This window comes from Tasmannia lanceolata, unplaced genomic scaffold (genome assembly GCF_043159265.1).
Source record: "Tasmannia lanceolata isolate RefF3 unplaced genomic scaffold, GAP_Taslan_0.1 ptg000008l, whole genome shotgun sequence".
Taxonomy (NCBI): Eukaryota; Viridiplantae; Streptophyta; class Magnoliopsida; order Canellales; family Winteraceae; genus Tasmannia; species Tasmannia lanceolata.
Genome location: NW_027518685.1, coordinates 65,065,567 through 65,074,911, shown reverse-complemented (window position 1 = coordinate 65,074,911; position 9,345 = coordinate 65,065,567). Strand labels below are relative to the sequence as shown.

The window sequence follows — 9,345 nt, the reverse complement described above, 5'->3', positions numbered from 1 at the left end:
GAAGACCTGATCACTCTTAAGTTCCTGTGGATTTTTTAGAGTGACCCATAGTTCGCTGGAATTCCCAACAGTGACCCATAGTCCGAGAAGTCCGACGAGGATTCAAAATCGTATGCGCCTAAATGCTCTCAGCTACCAATTTGAAAATTAAATTGTAAAGGGTGCAGCGTCCTTACAGATACCCTAAGACCTGTAATATGATTGAAACAAGCAAAGCTGAAAGACAATAAAGGCCTATCAAATGCATCAATTTATCATTAATTAAAAGGTAAGAGAAATGAAAGTGAAGACAAAAAACTACTATAAATCCATCAACATTTTGGATGAGTAAATATTATTGCTGCGTACCAGTTGTGCAGCCAAATTTGAATCTCAGATTATTATAAGATAAATCCAGTGTTTCCAGGGAGGAAAGATTGCCTAGACATGATGGAAGATGTTACAAAGAGTCCTGATAAATGGGGAAACTGCCACCAAGTTATTTTCATGGGACTCATCAATAAAGGGTTGTTGCAAGTTATTAGGGATTTGTAGTTGGGATTGGATAAGGGTTATAGCTTTGTTGGATAGGGAAAGTAGCTGTGCTGTTACAAGATTTGTTGGAGTCATTTGCTGTTGAGATTCTTGTATTTAACCTGCAACAGTCAATGGAATAAGATCATTCTGATTTTGAGTCGTATTTGTAGGTCCCAGCTCTCCTCGAATTGAGCTAACCTATTTTCTATTTGAATTTCATCATTTTCTTCTCACCATAGCTAGCAGGGCTAGTGGACGTGGAAGCAGCAGGGGACGTGGATATAACAGAAGACTTTGATCGTCGAGATGGCTTTCACTGAGATCTAGAGACTTGAGTCTCTTCAAGCTGCATAAACCTACAAGAAAATGATGAAGACGTATATATACATAACATGGCCCATTTCATGTGTAACCAAACACCAAATTCCATTCAAATGAGCAAATTATAGTGAAAACAAAGAAGAAATTAAAGAAGAGAAGATGTTTCATACAAATTATAAACATGATTTGATTTCTATCCAAGGCATGTCAATATATAGAATACGATTCTGTGGACTTTTACTACACTAAATATTTATTGGCATTTTTGTATGTTTCTGAGTTTTAAAGAATCGAGTTAGAGTCGATACTCCACAAGGATTGGCTTCTTTCGTTTAGCGTATGGTACCCAAGATTCAGTATCTTTAAGTTTTTCCTTTGAATGAAGCTTGCAATAAAGAAGAGACGATGAGAAAGTGAGTTGATGATGATTCTATATTTCCTCCTCTTTTATAATAATACTAAAAATTTTATAGCCTCATGCTAGTAATGATTGTTGGAGATTTTATATGGTGCCTTTCTGTGAAGTCAAGTGTGGGCTGTACCACCCTTGATATTTGATCCAATGCAAATTTGCCTAAGATCTAGAAAGATTATGTGGTGAACGTACAGGAAAACTCTCCTTGGATTTGCCTAAGATCTTTGGAATTCATTTCTAGATCAACCGGAGGAGAGAAAGGCATTCAGAGATAAAGAATTCCATCTAAAGGGGTCCCTAGTCTGAGAAGGAAAAGAGCTTGTGATTCCATCAATCAAGCCATAAAGCCTTCATCGGATTAGAAGAAATCCTTTCAGTATTCATGGTGGGCGTGGAGATCGAGAGATTCACCAGATGGATAACCGGAATTCGTTTCTTTGGGTTCTAATTGCCATGGCAGGAGGTACGCTTACGCAAATTAGTCTGTATCTATTTTAACACTTTTTCCTTTTGGAGAATTCAAGAAAAATATGTAGAGGTTTAATCCATTTTAGGCCTTTATTGAAGTAGATGAAAAATCTGATACGTTGAAAATACAAAATATATTTGAATTGCCTAAGAAAGAATATCGAGGGTCTTTAAGTAAATTGAGGAAGGAATTTATAAAATTAGAGGAAACCAGCATTACCTTCTGGCATAACCCATCCACCCACCGATCTGATTCCAACCCAAAGCTAGTGACTCCAATTCTTTGAATTGGGCAAACAGAGTAGCATTAGGATACCATTTTCCCAACGCAAAATTCCTTACATTGGTAAGGTCGATTTGAATCACAGGAGATGAAGAAAAAGCGCATGATACAAGCTGCCATAGACATCAATCCTCTCCAACCCAATCTTCTAAGACAATATAAGTACCATTATTTGGTTGGTTGATGGAGTCTTTCAATTGTAAGAGAGCTTTTCTCTCTTCCTCCAAATAATGGTACTTATATTGTCTTGGAAGATTGGGTTGGAGAGGATTGTTGTCTATGGCAGCTTGTATCATGCGCTTTTTCTTCATCTCATGTGATTCAAATTTGACCAAGGTCACAAACACCACCACCACCACAGTGCTGTACGCACATAAACCCCTCATTCTTTTAACTACTTTATATCCAAACTCCAAACTCCAACTAATAGCTCAATTGTAGTTGTCCTCTAAGCTTAAACACACACACACACACACACACACACACACACACACACACACACATATATATATATTATCTACTATATGGCAGAAGAGAAAATGATGAATTTTTTTCATTTATTTGAAAACTCTGTGCATTTAACACGTTAAGGTGGTTGATTTTTACCGTTTTAAGGCTCTTCCCGTGTATCTATCTAGCCATTTCGTGGGGGTAGTTTTGCCCTTTCAGTAGCCTTATCCTGAAAAGAGAAAAATACTGAATGTATGTAATTTAACACGTCAAGGTTGTTGCAGAGATATTTTTCCTTTTCTATTCAACGTGTCAAGTCATTCTAGAGATATTTTTCATTTTGTTTGTCTCTATTAACACAAGACAAGAAAGAGGCCTTGATTTCTCCTCTCTCGATGGCTATATAGAAGGGTAAAATCGTACCTCCACTCTCTTTAATATGTGTCCTCCGTTTCTCTCTCTCTGGAAAGTCAGAGATATTTTCTCCTCAGCAACTTCTGTGCTTAACCCAACACATGTCATTTTCTCTCTTCTATCTGTCCCCAAGAAACCCTAATATCCCCATTGTCCTTACTTTCAGCCAGAAGAGGAAAGCCAAACTGTTTTCCCTCTTTTTTTAGACACATCGATATTCATCGCTATTAGAGTTTTGAGAGAAGAAACCAATATATACTGGCGACCAAAAGATCATGGCCAGTACTTGAGCTCTGAGGATGACTTCTAAACCATGTAAAGGGTTTAGAAAATAGAAATCATGTTTTCCTTTCATTCATTTACTTCCTTGATGAATGAAAGATACTATGCTATATTCTTTTTCCTTTTCTCTGTTCAATTTACGAGCTCTCTGTCTTGCTCAATAGGTTTTTTTTTGTTTAGCATTAAATTTTTTCACTTTTTCGTGACTAGACTAGAGATTAATCCTTTATTTGCTTGGCTTTTGGAGGGATTTCAAGTCTTCTATCTGACTAATTTCTTGCCTTTGTTCTTCTTTGCAACGGATAACCATATATCATCAGCTTCTTCTCCATTTCCTGCGAAGAGACGTTTTAGTTGTGCTATCACTCACAATTGTAATTTCCAAAAATCTATTGACCTGGCACTTATGGGAAGCAATTTCTTGGAGAATGGGAGCATCAGGACTAATTCGAGTTGCAGTACTGATGCTACTCTGGTTTTATTGATCTTACCCATCTAGCCAACCAAAATTTGGTCGGTACTATTTTCTAGGCACTTTCTTCTTTTATGAGTTTTAGGATTAATATGTGAATTATTTCAGAGCGTAAAACAATTAAAATTTAACAGTCTATACCTTTGACAAATTTTGATGAAATTTGATGATAAAGATAAGGAAAAATTGCCAACCAAAATACGAGAAATTCCAACGGGGGACACTCTTTTGAAAAATTATAAAGGGGGGGTCGAAAACGTGTAATAAAAAAGAAAAGGGGTTATCAGTAAACAATGAAAACCCGACCAAAATGTCCCTAGGGGTTATCAAGTCTAAAAAGGGGTAATCAAGTACTCAAACAGGGATTAGCAAGTTCATAAAGACTAAATAACTCCTTGTGAGACTCAATAACCCTGTTGAGAACTTGATATCCCTGGGCGAGATTTGATAACCCTGTTTAGGTTAGAGTTGTTAAATCATATTTAGACCTGTTAACCAGTTGATAACCTCTTTTTAGACTTGTTAACCCTGTTTTAGACTTGATAACCCATAGGGGCATTTTGGTTAGGTTCGCCGGCAAATTCTGTTTTCGACCCCAATTTATAATTTTTCAAAAGATTGTCCCTCATTGGCAATTCCCGTATTTTGGTGTCCCCATTTGCAATTTGGGGTAAATAAAATTTGGTACAATGGGGCCAAGATTGAGTTCATTTTTGCATCCTATCAATGTTAGACCTTTACACTGTTGGTTGCTTCCATCAACCGGCATTCAAAGTCATTGCATACCTTTCAAAATAAAGGTTGTCAAAATCTGGGTGCCTGACAAAAAAGGGCATTCAGAACGTAGTTGTCAGCATTTATTTTAATTTAAACCCCCTGGGAATGGAGTTTAGAGTCTTCAATCCGAAGTCTCTTTTCTTAGAAGATATCCTCACTCCCTGATGACCATAAAACTTGAGAGATGATATCAGCACAACTATGCTTTAAGAATTGCACTAACTCGCCTGCTCTTTTATTAAATAAAGAGCTGTCAAAGGTGATTACAGTTCCCAAAAAGCTCTAACAAGTCAATTAAAAAAGAAAAGACAAGCTGAGTTAGTGCAATTATTAAAATATGGTTGTGCTTATATCATTTGCATAATAATTTTATAACTAGGTCTACTAGGGCCTAGTAATTTCTTATTGTTGAGAAAATCCCGCCGGACAATCTGATCCGATCGTGCACAAATTAAATGGAAAGATAAAATAAACAAACAAGCCACAAGATGAACACCAAGATTTTACGTGGTTCGGCAAAGCCTACTCCACGGGCGAGAAACACGATCTTCCACTATGAGAAAAACAATATACAAGAATTACAATAGATTAATCTCAAACCCACAAACCCGCAACCCTTTCCTTGCTTCTCAAACCTAAGATCGTATCCAAGAGAAAACCCAAAAGAATACCCCAAGAAGAAAACCCAAATAGAAAACCCTCTATTCTTCTTCTTCTCCCTTTGTCTCTCTCTCTCTCTTCACTTCTCCTTTTCTTTTTCTCTCTTTCCCTCTCTTGATTTTTCCACACTCCAAAGAAGAAAGTCACTTCCTTCTTTTAGTTGTTTCCAAGAAACCCACATAAGAAGGTTTCTATCTTTGCCTCTTGCCTTCCCATGCAAGCCACCTACGGTGGGTGGGAAATAAGGCAACTTTCCAACAATCTCCACCTTGGCTTATTTCCCAGCCACCTGAAGATTTTCCGTTGATGTCTCCACCGGTCTGTTATCACTACAAACCACCATTGGCCTTCTGAAGTACCAGCTACACACCCCTCGAATCACCTTGGTTCTGACTCCTCCCGATTCGATCAACACGGCCAATGCACATGTGTAGCTGCCAGCCCGTTGACTCACCCAGTCAACCCTGGGGAGGGATCTCGATCCATCCTCCCCAAAGCAGGTATCGTCATCCACTCACCATCGTCTGCAACCTGGAAACCTGTCTCTGCACCAACTACGAAAGAGACCCTACGCGTTACTACTCTGTTTCCAACTAAACATCGAGATCTTGGGAACACTAGTCACCGTGTCCCCGACCAGACGATATAATCCGCCACACTTCTCTCCTTTCATCAGAACCATACAACCGAGTGCGATTTTCATGGCTCCACCTGCAGTTGAAAACCTGCAACCCCTGGAGTCCAACCGGCCAAGAGACACTAGATTCCTTCGCATCTTTGGGACATATGCCACACCACCCAAAGTACGAACCACTCCATCAAACATTTTGATCTTTACCCTTCCAACTCTAGTGATGTCACAAGTAGATCCGTCACCCAAGGACACTACAACTGCCCTTGTCTCCTGGACCGTATCAAAATATTCCCTCCTGGAGCATAAATGAACAGAGCACCCTGAATCTAAAATCCACTCATCATAAGGAGAAGTGTGATTACCTGTGGAGACTGTGAGAACGTCTCCAAATTCTTCGCTCTGTTCCTCTGTTACTGTCACCACAGTATTCGTAGCACCATTGTCCACCTGGTCAGGTCGCTTTGGACAATCCTGCTTGATGTGACCATATTCCTTGCAACCGTAACATTGCACGCCCTTTCTGCCGACCCTAGATCTTGACCTACCTTTTCTTGATCCCCTGTCAGACGACCTTCCTCTTTGATTCCCACCATGAACAACTAACCCGTGCTCTTCACTTGCACCAAGAACATGTTTCTTCCGCATCTCATTCGATAAGAGTGACGCCGTGACTTCCTCCAACTTTATTGTATCCATACCATACAATAAAGTCGTCACAGGTTGTCATACAAATCAGGAAGAAAAGTAAGAAGCAAAAGGGCCATGTCTTCTTCCTTCAACTTTTCGTCAACCTTGTGGAGCTGATCCACAAGCCCGTTGAACACCGTGATGTGTTCTAGAAGATCTCCGCCTTCCTCATCTTCAGCCCGTACAATTGCCGCTTCAGATACAACCGGTTGACCAAGCTTTTTGACATGTAAAGCTTTTCCAACTTCTCACATAATTTAGGCGCATCTTCTTCTTTCATAACATTAAACATAACGCTATCTGCCAGACATAATCGAATTGTGCTGATCGCCTTCGACTCTATGTCTTCCCATTCGACACCCGTCATCTTCTCCGGCTTTCCATCCTTTCCCTTCAACGCCTTAGCCAAGCCCTGTTGAATTAGGATGTCCTTCACCCTCATCTGCCATAGGAAGAAACTGCCCTTTCCGTCAAATCTGTCCACGTTGAACTGAGTAGAACTCGATTTTACCGCCATCTCAGATTACTTCACACTTCTCGGTGTAACGCTCCACCTCGAACAAGAATTCTTTGACAATCTTTCCACCCCAAAAAATTCCTCTAACCGCGATCCAATCACAACACCCACGATCACTCCACCAGGCCTCGACGATCGCTCCACCTGAGCTTTGATACCACTTGTTGAGAAAATTCCGCCGGGCAATCCGATCCGATCGTGCACATATTAAACGGAAAGATAAAATAAACAAACAAGCCACAAGATGAACACCAAGATTTTACGTGGTTCGGCAAAGCCTACTCCACGGGCGAGAAACACGATCTTCCACTATGAGAAAAACAATATACAAGGATTACAATGGATTAATCTCAAACCCGCAACCCTTTCCTTGCTTCTCAAACCTAAGATCGTATCCAAGAGAAAACCCGAGAGAAAACCCCAAGAGAATACCCCAAGAAGAAAACCCTCTATTCTTCTTCTTCTCCCTTTGTCTCTCTCTCTTCACTTCTCTTTTTCTTTCTCTCTCTTTCCCTCTCTTGATTTTTCCACACTCAAAAGAAGAAAGCCACTTCGTCTTTTTAGTTGTTTCCAAGAAACCCAAATAAGAGGATTTCTATCTTTGCCTCTTGCCTTCCCACGCAAGCCACCTACGGTGGGTGGGAAATAAGGCAACTTTCCAACACTTATCATGACCATCCATTTGTAGGCCACTCACTAAACTGTCTATCTATATATTTTTAATAAGGGAAATGATAAGTGCGCCCCTTTTCATCATTCGGGACACCCAACAGCATTGTCCGTGGCAATCAAGTCACTTCATCCCTTCAAATGTGATGTACATCAACTCCTTTGCACTCATAGATACACTGTAGCTGGGTGTCCCAAGTGATGAAAAGGGATGCATTTTTTTCTTGGTCGATAAAAGGGGCGCATTTATCATTTCCCACTAAGCACGTTTCTTTCAGCTGTTATTTGTCTTTTCTCCAATAAAATTTTTTATTGGAAAATATTTTTCTCCTACTAAATTGGGTTCATTTTTCAAAATTAGTTTTCCCGCCTACAAAAATCGAATCGGTTTTGCAAATTTACCGGCTCCTACAAAATTGCCCCCTACAAAATTGGTTTTGCCGCCCTATGAAATCGAATCCCTACTAAATTGGTTTTGCCGCCCTATAAAATCTAATCCATTTTGCCCACACATTCTAATTTGAGTTTATGTTGTTGTCCAATGGGTTTGAAGACGAAAATCCAACTAAATCATACCACTAGAATTATGGCAGGAAAAAACTCATAAGATTAGTATTTGTTGTTTGCTCTCGCCCTCTCTTTACTAATTATCTTTTGCTTTTTTGGCAATGAATCCCATAAATTTGGCGTTTACAATTTTTCCCAAGTAATTTTGCCATTTTAATCTAGATTTTGAAAAGTTTTCCCCAAAAATTCGGATTTGCCAATCTTATCCCCACAATTTTTCCCCATAACTGCTATTATTTACCAACCAAAACAGAAGTCAGATATCTGCTGAAGAGGAAGGAACAAAGAGTGAGGAGGACATTGAATCAGAGGACTACTCTGACCGTGAAGAGGTTCCCTCCTCACTGGAATCCTCCTCAGAAAATGAAGACGAGCCAACAAACACAAAAGGTCCCAAAGAAGCTTGAAAAAAGAGAGTATCCTGGGCAGATGAAGGCCATCTAGTCCACCTGATCCTGGTCAAGCAAGAAGACAGTGTAGAAAAGAATCCAGAATTTGATGAACCAAATGAGTCATGGCAGGAAGTTCACAAGAAAAATTGGCTAAGACGCTCACAAAGAGCCCAACATACCCCTACCAAATTAACTGATTATGTAACTCAAAAGTACTGAGCATTTAGGTCTCCTAGGCTGAGCATGTTCCGAGTTAGGGTGGCTTTTGTGCCTAATCTTGTATCATCTTTCTTTTTATCAAATAAACCGGTAGGGGTCCCCGCCAAACCCCAGCTTACCTATCAAAAAAAATATCTTTTACCTTTTTTTTGGGTAACTAATTAGATTTTGCTATAAATTTTCCTTCTAAAATATGAATTTGCCATTTTAAATATAGAATGTTCATCAAAGTGCCTAGAGAAGAAAATCAGAAGCTATTTCAAACAATTTGAAGATACAATAGAGGCTGGGATCATCACTGATAAGAATTGCAGAAGATCTAATGGATATATAGTTGTGAGCCCCATCTCTCTCTTTATCACTCTCTCTCTCTTTCTTTCTTTTTTGTTCCCCAATTTTGGTGCTCTCGGTGATGAATTTCTGTATATGTAGGTGACTTTTCATGATCCGGATTCTACAAGGAGGACATGGGTGGATCCCAACCCTGTAATAGACCGGAGAAGGGCAAATTGTAGTATTGTTTTATCTCCATCAGTTAAAGATTATCCCTGTTCATTTCGAATTTTTAGAACTTATTGCGCGTCCAAAACTGATTATTGAAT

The 9,345-nt window shown here is 39.5% G+C and overlaps 1 protein-coding gene across 4 annotated transcripts in view; it reads right to left on the bottom strand.

Annotated features, from left to right (window-relative positions):
• Positions 1-224: 224 nt before the first annotated feature.
• The window catches only part of LOC143885476 (UDP-Glycosyltransferase superfamily protein), a 54,557-nt gene continuing 45,436 nt past the window's right edge, over positions 225-9,345 (bottom strand). For 3 of the 4 annotated variants that reach the window (XR_013253282.1, XM_077389680.1, XM_077389682.1), the window contains one exon: positions 225-872. The gene's annotated coding sequence lies outside the window, so the exon portion shown is untranslated. The remainder of the gene's footprint in view (positions 873-9,345) is intronic. The other variant, XR_013253281.1, reaches the window with a different exon arrangement.